The sequence below is a fragment of the Capricornis sumatraensis genome, chromosome 7 (assembly GCF_032405125.1).
Source record: "Capricornis sumatraensis isolate serow.1 chromosome 7, serow.2, whole genome shotgun sequence".
Taxonomy (NCBI): Eukaryota; Metazoa; Chordata; class Mammalia; order Artiodactyla; family Bovidae; genus Capricornis; species Capricornis sumatraensis.
The window spans coordinates 117,241,600-117,252,520 of NC_091075.1; positions in this window are offsets into that span (position 1 = coordinate 117,241,600).

Genomic DNA, 10,921 nt, shown 5'->3' on the forward strand with positions numbered 1-10,921 from the left:
AATTCTAAAAAAATGTTCGGGTAACCCAAAGGAAAGTAGGGGCGAAAAGCAGAGAACGGGAAAACTCAGAAAACAAAAAACTAACGTAAGCCCTGACTTACTAACAACCACATTAAAGGCAGACGGTCTGAATACACCGGTTAAATGACAGATAGGCAGAGTGAGAAAAAAAAGCATAACCTCAGTATATACTGTGAATAAGAAAGTTACTTCAAATATAATGAAGACACGTTGACAACCAACGAATGGAGGAAAACAAATCTTGCGGGCATTAATGAGAAGAGAGCATGAGCGGTCACGTTACCGTCACGCCACACCGTGTAGACAGTATTAACAGCACGGAAAACGGACGTCAGAACAAGCAACGCACTGGGGACAATGAGCTGCCTACAAAATGACGCCATGACAAACACATCAGCCTGCGGGGTCCCCGGCTGGTCCTCTGGTTAAGACTCTGGGCTTCCACTGCACGGGGGCACAGGCTCCATCCCTGGTCAGGGAAGTAGGATCCCATATGCTGTGTGGCACGGCCAAGAAATACACTAATACATGAATGAGTAGATAAATCAGTATGCTTTTAGAATGGTCACTCCGTCAGGAAGACACAGCAATCTCCAATGTGCGCACGCCCAACAACAGAAGTGTGTGACGCAAAATCACAAACTGGCCAAAGGAAGGGGAGCTGGCTGGGCTGCGTTCCTGCTCAGGAACGTCTGCAAGCGTCCTTTTGACAAGTCTCCATCACAGAGGGAGTTTCGCGTGTGTCCTTTCCTTGCAAACTACGATAATGTGTTTTTACAAGACAAATACTGTTTGAGGAAAAATAGCAAAGTGTTGCCACAATTCATTCCGAGATGATTCATTATTCCTGAATTTTCTCTGTTGGCACCTATTGTCGGTTGTTCCCAAGTGATTTTGTTAGATGGCTTAATAGGTATATATATAAAAAAAGAAAGAAACAAAGAAAAAGAGATACAAGGACGTGGGGAAAACGTTTGTCTCAAAGAGCTGGCCTGGTCACCAGGGCCCGGGAAGGCCTCTTGTGGGCACTGGCCAGTCTGTAAAAGGGGTCAGTGAGGCAGGTGGACTGACTACCCAGAGATGCTGGGAAAGACGGCAGCGGGAGAGAGTTGGGGAGCATTCCATCTGGCTGGGAGGGCGGAGGAGCCATTAGAGGAGAGGAGACCCAGCCAGGGAACTCGATCTCAAGGGTCTCAGGGCACAGGTGAGTCTCCGCGGCGGGACTTCCCGCAGGAAGGTGTGTGGTTCTTTCTGCTTCATAGTGACCTGACCGTCAGGCGTTCTCACCCCACGAAGCACTCAGGTGGGCAGTGGAGGAGGCTGCCTGCTCAGGGCAGTCCTAATCAAACTGTCCTTGGTCTGGTTTCTGCCCTGGACAGATGTATCTTCAGCGGTTACATCGCACGTGTCTCTGGAGGGTCAGTCCCACGGGACTCCCTGCTTCACCGCTTACCATGCTTTCTCTCTGCAAATCTCGCTCCATTTTTTCTTTTGCAGACAGAGATCCTGCACCTCCTGTTCGCAGGAATTTACAAGGACGCGGAGGCAGCGCTGGCGCCTACGTCTGCCGCGTTCCTCCGCACACAATAGATACTCAGCAAATGGTACTGGATTGCATGCTATAATTATTGATTTAAAAAACTATTTCATACACGCCTTGCTTCTATACTAGTTACAGTCCTGGAATGAAAGAAGCAGTTTAACCTAGCGCACAAATGTCTTCCCAGACGGTCCTCGTGGTAAAGAACCCGCCTGCCAAAGCAGGAGACGCATGAGAGCTGGATGCGATCCCTGGGTCGGGCAGATCCCCTGGAGGAGGAAATGGAATCCCACTCCAGCATTCTTGTCTGGGAAATCCCATGCCCAGAGGAGCCTGGTGGTCTATAGTCCGTGGGATCGCAAAGAGTCAGACACAACGGAGCACAGCATACAACTTTTGAAAGGCAACATAATGCCCTAAATATAAGGCAGAGAAGAGATGAGAAGAAAGAGTTATCACTTTAACAGCCCGTGTGTCCGTGTGTGGACGCTCATGGGGCCGCGGCGCATCTGGGACTCGCTGCGGTCAGCAGCAGGGGGACGCTGGTGCCGTTTCCATTTCTGGTGAATGGGGCGCAATTCCTCATAAAGTGTTAGACTAAGCTAGCTCTATCCTTCCCCAGTTACATGATAGGTGCTTTCTGGGAAAATTCAGCTTGTATTCAAACCATCTGAAAGACCACCTCAGTGTTTGTGAAATAGCTCGTTTCCAGGTCCAGCCGTCCATCCATCAAGAGGACTTTCACCCACAGAGAGCCCCCCCCCCCAATGCTCAGTTGTTCAGTCAGCTCCGAGTCTGCGGCCCCAGGGACTGCAGCCCGCCAGGCTCCTCTGTCCATGGGGTTATCCCGGCAAGAATACTGGAGTGGGTTGCCATTTTCTCTTCCAGGGGATCTACCCAGGGATTGAACCTGCTTCTCTTGTGGCTTCTGCCTTGTCAGGCAGATTCTTAACCACTGAGTCACCTGGGAAGCCAACTATACCTCCATAAACATATAAATAAGTCATTCATGAAGTCAGGTAACAGAAACCCCGGGTTGGGGGCTTCAGGGAGGCCATCGAGAACGGGGTTGTCCCCTGTCTGCTCTGCCACCTCAGTGTCCCTGAGAGGCCCTCGTGGGGGTGCCCCAGGCTGGGGTCTGGTGCCCAGGTGGCTGCGTGTGGTGGAGAAGGATCATTCCTCCCATGCGTCTCTTTGCAAACCCTGAAGAGCCCCCCCTTGCACTCTGTGGGCTCAAGGGAAAGCTTCCCGGGGACTGTCCCTCTTAAGGTCACCCCAGGGTTGGCTTCGTTGGGTCCTGCTTCTGCTGCTGCTAAGTCGCTTCAGTCGTGTCCGACTCTGTGCGACCCCATAGACAGCAGCCCACCAGGCTCCCCCATCCCTGGGATTCTCCAGGCAAGAACACTGGAGTGGGTTGCCATTTCCTTCTCCAATGCATGAAAGTGAAAAGTGAAAGTGAAGTCGCTCAGTCGTGTCTGACTCTTAGCGACCCCATGGACTGCAGCCCACCAGGCTCCTCCACCATGGGAGTTTCCAGGCAAGAGTACTGGAGTGGGGTGCCATTGCCTTCTCCGTCGTTGGGTCCTGGGGGGATTGAATGGGCACCACGCCTATGGGGCTCAGAGTCCCAGGGGTCCAGAGTCAAGGCTGGGCAGATACGAGGTGTTATTTTCAGGGTATATCACCCATATTTGTGCCTCAAGAAACGAGGCTCAGAGAGGCTGAGCTACCCGCCCGAGGTCACACAGCCAGCAAGCAGGGAGCCGGGTTTGGCCTGGAGGCCGCTCCAGGGCTCATGTCCCTGCCACCACCGCACTGACGCAGGCTGAGAAGTGGCACGTGGCGCAGAGTGTCGGTGACAGGCAGCGGGGCGGGGGGACCTTCCGTTCCCTTCCTCCGCGGGCCTGGGTCCTGGGAGTGGTGGGGCCAGCACGCGTTCTCCGGGTGCCCAGTCAGGAGCCTTACTCGCCGTCTGCTGGGTCTGAGACCGGGGACATTGCACTCCCACCCCGACTGAAGCTCCGCAGAGTCAGGGACCATGCCAGGCAGTGCCCAGTAGGCCGGGTCCCTCCTGCCCAGGCTCCAGCAGCTGAGCTCTGGACGGTCCCCCCACCCTCGGGGGTCTTGTTTCCTACGCGGAAGCTCGGCCTTCTCTCTCTGTTGTTTCTCTGTGACTTTTGAGCCCCTCTTCCTTTCCCTGGCTGGTTTCCTACACGGAAGCTCAGCTTTCTCTCTCTGTGGTTTCTCTGTGATTTCTGAGCCCCTCTTCCTTTCCCCGGCTGTTGCTATGAAGCACCGTCGGTTGTGCTTATTCCAGGTGAGTCTGGTCCTGGGTGTGTTTTAAACTCTATTTCCAGTTCTTTCCTGAGGCTGGGCACCTTGTTCCTCTGCGTCCATGGGGTGAGTTCTGACTTTCCTGAGCACTTTCCTGACTTTTCTGGACGTGGAGGGCTTGGCTGGAGCTGTCCCATGGGCGGGTCCCTCGGGGGTGCTCTGTTTTGGGGGGTGTCCCCGAGGGGAGCCTGGGAGGCAGTCCCTTCTGTCCCAGCGTGGATGCTGGCGCTCACCCGTGCCGAGCCGCGTCCCCCAGGACCCCGGCAGTCCATCCAGGCCTGCGTCCACCCGCCCTCCGCTCCTGCCGACGCCTCTCCAGGTCTCAGGCCCTGGGTGTCGGCCCTCGCCCTGTGTGGGGGGCTTCGCGGGTGTCCCGTGTCGCTAGAGCAGCAACACACGTCCCTGGCCTCTGAGTTTCCCTAAGGACGTGCCTTGTTTTCACATAAGGGTTTGGAAGCGCTGAAATGCCATGTCGCCCCTGCCAGCTGCCTCGTGTGCCGTGGTCCAGGCACCGAGGAGTCCGGGGGGCAGTTCCCAGGGCCGCGGGAGCAGCACAGATGCTGCTGGCAGGTCTGAGGCCCTGGGCCCAGCTGCCACCAGCGCTTGACCTGGCTTCCTCCCCTCCCGCTCTCCCTCCTCCTCCCCCAGGCTCCCCGCCTCTCCCCTCCCCTCCTCCACTCTCCTCTCCCCTCCCCCACTCTCCTCCCTCTCCCCTCCCCCACTCTGCTCTCCCCTCCCCCACTCTGCTCTCCCCTCCCCCACTCTCCTCCCTCTCCCCTCCCCCACTCTCCCCTCCCCTACTCTCCCCTCCCCCTCCCTCTCCCCTTCCCCCATGGAGGGGCAGCATGCCATCTCTGAACTTCCCTGAGCCTGCCCAGGAGGACGTCAGGCTGGGTTTGGATGGCAGGAGCCAGGGGCCCCCGAGTGACTGTCTTTGGTTCAGTGACGTGCGCTGAGCAGTTCCTGGGCTCTGCAGTCAGAGGCCCAGCCGCCCTTCCAGGAGCTGGGGGGCCACAGGGGGCAGCGGGAGCCTGTGGAGACGGCTGAAGAGGGTGGCCAGGCAGGAGCGTTTCTTGACCAGAAGCATTCTTGACCGGAGAAGGCCCAGGGGAGGGGCGGGCAGAGGAGCCCAGTCAGGCTGGGGAGGGGACAGAGTCAGTGCCCACCTGGGCTCAGCGGGGCTGGTGAGACCGTGGGCGGCGAGGGGCAGTGCTGCGGAGGTCCCCTGAGCACCTACCCCTGCAGACCCAGGCTGGCCTGCACACTCAGGACCCCATGGTGTGGGATAAGCAGACGACAGAGATGGAGGGGGATCTGGGAAGGCTTCCTGGAGGAGGTGGCATCTGCATGGAGTTGAAGAGGAGCAAAACGCCCGTCTCCTGGAGCGCTGGCCGCACTCGGGCCCTCGGCCGCCACGGTGGGTGGGTCCGAGCCCCGTGGGAGTAGGAGGAGCGGGCACACCGTGGCCCACACCTGTTCACACGCATCCACCGGCAGCTGCGCTTCCAACACACCAAGGGTGGGAGAGGGCTCCTCGGCCAAGAGGGTGACCAGACTGTGAAGCTGAAACAGAGGTTCCGGGGCCGGGAGGCGGGAAAGTGTGTGCAGGCAGAGGGCAGGGGCCTGGAGAGGCCCCGCGGTGGGAAAGCGCCTGCGCTCCGGTACAGCTGAGGCTGGGGGGTGGGAAGTGGGGGCAGAGACGGCTGTCTGGAAAGGCCCCAGTGGGAGACAGCCTGCCTGTCAGAGCCAGAATCTCGGGGGCCATGAGAGCCATCCAAGGCGCTGTGATGGACTCCCCCCACTGCCGACCAGCCTCCCCAGAACTGTGGCCGATGGGCTTAGGGCTTTGCAGCAGAGGTGCCACGGGCCAGCCTTTCTGAGGTGCTGGGTGGCGCTGGGACCTGCCTCCTGCCGCCCCTCTGCCTTTGCGTCAGGAGGTACCCCCATGCCCGGCCCGGCCCTCCCTGCCCACCTATCCTGCAGTGCCTGAGGCCCCCCCCAGGACGGCTCCCAGCAACCCCGAGGCACATGCTCTGGGCTCAGGGCCCCCGGAGGGGTAGGGTCCCTGTGGCAGGCAGTGGCTGCCTGCTCAGAGCACGTGCCTGGAGGGGCCGGCCCCCTCCTCACCTCAGTTCCCACTTTCCTACTGGGATGACACCCCAGACAAGCTGCTTACACGGGACCCTGGTCTCGGGATCTGCTTCTGGGGATCCCAGCCCAAGAGCCCCTCCTAGCAGGCAACGGGTGTCCCAGGTGCTGGGGGCAGGCCACTGGCATGGAGGCTGGGAGCCCTGGAGAGCCGGGGAGCCCTCCAAACTCTCAGGGGCTCTGTCCTCAGGGCCTGACCCGGCTCCCAGAGGGCTTCCGGGCCCACCTGCTGCGTGAGCTCTCCTGGCTGCACCTCCCATCGCTCAAGGGCTCCCATGCTGCCGCCTCCTGGAAGCCTGCCCAGCTTGTACTGTCTCTGACACTCCTCCAGCCAGTTGCCTGTTTCTGCCTTTCTTTCCAAGGGCCGAGGTTTGTGCATCTGCAATCCAAGCTTCCCCAGAAGCCTCCCCACCTAGTCCCTTCCCCTGGACCATCCTTTGTTTCCCTTCCCTCCTCCGCTTCCTGGAGAACACCTGTTCCTTTGTCAAACCCAGGGGAGCATCACCTGTTTCTGGGGAATCCCACGGAAGCGACAGTCCTCCCCGGGGAACTGACAGTCCCCCCCACGGAAGCGGCAGTCCTCCTCCCTGGGGCTTCCGCAGGTGCCGGGGCCTCCAGTCAGGGCACAGACACGTCCCCGCCAGCCTGCTGGCTGGTCTCTTGGTCCCCGAGGGCAGGGCCAGCTCAGAGTCCTCGTGAGCACCGTGGGGCCGGGCTCTCACTGTCAGGATGGACACGGGATGCCTGCTGTTGACCGACAGGCGGGAGTTGGGAGGGGGCAGGTGGGCCGCACTCTGCTGACCCGCAGCCACACACTGTCTCCTCCCTGAGCAGCAGGCCACTGTGCTGACGGGGTGTCCGTCGGGTGGCCTGCCATCTCTCCGAGAGGTTCGGGACCAGAGGGGCCTCCCTGTCTCTGGGAGGAGAGGAGAACGCCCTGTGGGCAGAGCCCGAGGGGAGCAGAGCCTCTGACCTTGACTGAGCAGAAAGGCTAATTAGCCTCAGTCTCTTCTGAGGCTGCACATGTGGGATTAAAGGGACAAAGGAGGCAAGGGCGGGGCATCTGCAAAAAGAAGGAGGTGCCAGTGTGCAGCCAGTGGTGGGGTAGTGGGGAGAGCAGGGCTCCCACCCCAGGCACCCGCCTGGCCATGCTCCCCGCCCCGGGCCCCTGGAATAATCGCCTACCCATCCTCACGCGCGCCTGCTCCTCCCACACCCGGGGCTGGACTCGCCTGGTACCCTCCCCACCTCCACCCTACCTGTGCGGGGCAGGGGCCTCAGCTCCACCAGCCTCCCCCCAGCCTCCCCCTGCACCCTCAGGCACCCACACACTGTCTGTTCACCCGGGCTGCTCTGGACCAAGTCACATGGCCCCAGGTGACCCCTGCCTGCTCACCTGTCTGATGGCCTCGTAGACGTGAGCTCACTGGTCTCCGGGCGGCTCCTCCACAGGGCCCAGTGCAGGGCCTGGCACGGGGCTAGCAGGCGGCGCCCACCTGCCGGGTCAGCTGCGATGAGGGATTCAGCCTGTCTTTGCAGACACTAAGCACTTAGCAGGTGCTAAGAGAAGATGTGATGGAGGGTCTTGCATCAGCACAGAGTAGGCTGGTGGTTGACAGGACACGCTGTGTGTGTGTGTGTGTGTGTGTGTGTGTGTGTGTGTGTGTGCGCCCATGGGCAAGTGCACATGTCTGCACCAGTGCCCTGGGTACGTGGGTGTGCCACGATGTGCAAGCAGGCCACATGTGTGTCCGTGTGCACGCCCTGCGGGCTGCAGGCACACCACACACGTGTGTGTGGACATGCGGTTCTCAGAGAGGCACAGGCAGGCACAGCTCGGCCCCCACGCTCCCCTCCTGGGCGGAGGGCCCGTGGGCCTCGGGGCCCACTGGGGCTGACACTCCACCCCCAGAAGGTCCTGGTAGCCCCGACTCCGCAGAGTGGTCCTCTGAGCTCCTGTATCCTGGGTGCCTGGACCTCCTGGCTCAGGGCTTGGGGAGCAGGGTCCTAGAGTTTGCATTTTAGTGAATGGCCATTCAGAGAAGGCAATGGCTCCCCACTCCAGTGCTCTTGCCTGGAAAATCCCATGGACGGAGGAGCCTGGTGGGCTGCAGTCCATGGGGTCACGAAGAGTCAGACACTGAGCGACTTCACTTTCACTTTTCACTTTCATGCATTGGAGAAGGAAACGGCACCCCACTCCAGTGTTCTTGCCTGGAGGATCCCAGGGACGGCAGAGCCTGGTGGGCTGCCGTCTATGGGGTTGCACAGAGTCAGACACGACTGAAGTGACTTAGCAGCAGCAGCAGCAGCAGCAAGTGGCCCTGAGCACCTCTGAGCCTCATAGTGGCTGCCCTCCGATCCTGGTCATTCCCACAGTGTCCCCATTGACCTCACTGGAAGGGAGCGACAGGTCATTTCTGCGACGTCAGAGAGCTGCCCCACAGCGTGCTTTGACTGATTGGTCCATCGATGTCCCCAAAGCACAAATGTTCTCACGACGGGGGGAGAGAGGGGACCTGTTTCGTGCCTGGCACCGATGGGGAAACTGAGTCCGGAGGAGGTGAGGAGGCCCAAACTCCAAGTGCAGCCCTGCGGGGATCACCTCCGAGCCCCTGGCACGGCTGACCTGGCACCTCACATGGCAGTGAGCTCCTCATCACTGCAGGCGTTCAAAAAGGGCTCGGACAGCCACCTGTCCCAGCGGTCCTCGGAGCACATTTGGCAGGGGATATGAAGGGCCTTCCAAACCAGGCTCCTGGCCCCGAACAGACAGCAGTGGCTGGATTGCCGAGCTTAGACACGCTGTCTGAGGCGAGGTGAGTTGGGTCCATGGGGAGCTGGGGCTCAGACCCCCACTCGAAGCTAGAGTCCCCCGGGGTCTCCCATTGACGGCAGCGTCCCCTTCAGGGGTCTGGGGTGCCTGAGTGTCTGTGTTCCCAGCACACCCCCAGGGGACGCCTGTGTTGCAGGCCCACGGGGTGCACAGGGGTGGGGGGAGCAGGCCTTGGGTGGCCTTCTCTGGGGTCTTCCAAGTGCACCCTCTCACCGCCCCCGTAACAGCCCCTCACCTTGGGCGGAATGTGGATATGCTGCCGGGCGTGGAGGGGCTCCAGGGCCGTGGGGAGGGCCTGACGGGGGGCAGGCAGTGAGTGACCCTGAGCCCCCTCCCCTGGCCTCTTCCCCGAGCTGCCCTTGGGGAGTCCGTGGTGCCCAGTCTGGGAGAAGGGTCCATCCTCCCGCAGAAGTCCCAGGACCGTTGGCTGAGAGACCAGGCGCTCTGCTCCCTGAAACCCAGGCAGCAGCGCCTGGCGCCTGGCCTGACCGCCTTCCCGAGCAGCCCGCTGGGGTCAGCAGGGCAGCCTTCCTGTGGAGCGAGGCTGGGCCCACGGCCAGGTCCTCCGCTGGTGGCCCTCTGCCCGGAGGCCCGGCGCACACACACCGTCTTCCTAGAGCTGAAGACGGACACCGTGTAGACGCCAGTCTGCCCGTGGGCCTGGGTTGCCCGGGGCACTGCCATCTCGACCTCGGCCCTGCAGCTGAGTCAGGTTCCGGCCCTCCTCTGGGCCTCTGGCTGCCAGGGGGCACCGGACATGGCGCTGAGCCTGCCCCAGGGCTCCGGCATCTCGGCCGAACTTTCCCCTGAGTGCAGGGGTACAGCAAGGCCAAGGCCAGACCGCATAGCGTGGGGCCCTGCTCCCGGGGGCTCATTTACTGCTTGCAGGCAGATGGGTGACAGTGCGTTGAGGGGCCCGCCACCTGCAGTGAGCCTGCCGCCTCCCATTAGCTCTCGTGCAGACGGGAGGCAGGTGGGCAGGGCAGGGCTGGGACGGGGTTGTACACAGGCCCTATGGACCCTCCCCCCAAGAACATGCAGATCAGAAAAGGGGGCCCGGACAGCTAAGGGTCTGGGGGCCCCAGAAGGGTGTACTGGGGTGAACATGTCCGCCCAAATTCACGTCTACTTGGAACCTCCCAATGAAACCTCACCTGGAAATAGGGTCTTTGCAGACGTAATTAGTTATGCTGAAGTCGGTCCTAATCCCATAATGCCAATCAACCCTGAATATTCACTGGAAGGACTGATGAAGCGGAAGCTCCAATCCTTTGGCCTACTTATTGGAAAAGACCCTGACGCTGGGAAAACATTGAGGGCAGGAGAAGGGTGTGATGGAGTGTGAGGTGGTTGATCAGCATCACCGACTCGACGGGCGTGACTTAGAGCAAACTCTGGGAGATAGTGAAGGACAGGGAAGCCTGGTGTGCTGCAGCCCCTGGGGTCACAAAGAGTCAGACACGACAACAACACTAATCCCACACGACTGACGTACCTATAGGAAAAGAAGAGACACACGGAGGAGAAGCCGTGTGAAGAAGGGGCAGAGACCAAGTGAGGCAGCCATGAGCCAGGGAATGCGAGCATTTCTGCAGCTGCCGGAAGCCGCGACGGGCACGCGTGTGGTCTTCCTGAGGGCCCCCAGAGGCAGCCCGGCCCTGCGGACGGCTGGGCTTCAGACGTCTGGCCCCCAGAGCTGCGAGAGGACCCACTTCTGCTGTTTGAAGACCCTAGTTTGTGGCGCTTTGTTACAACAGTCCAGGAAACGATACAGCGGGGCCGCGATTGATCCAGGGCGGCCAGTTAGGCGTCCCACGGCTTTTATGTTCTGTCAAACCAAACCTTTTGTGATTGAGTTGGGTTTTCCCCCGGACTCATGGGTCAGCCAGGAAAGCGGGAGGACCGTGGCCTCCACCTCCAGACGCTGGGGTAGCTGCAGACAGCTTCCGAGGGGGCGGGGGGCTGGAGCAGGGGAGGGGGAGACGGCTGGGAGGGGGCAGCGGGCTTGGCCTCTCCCATCTCCGGTCCCCCGGCCGTAGAAC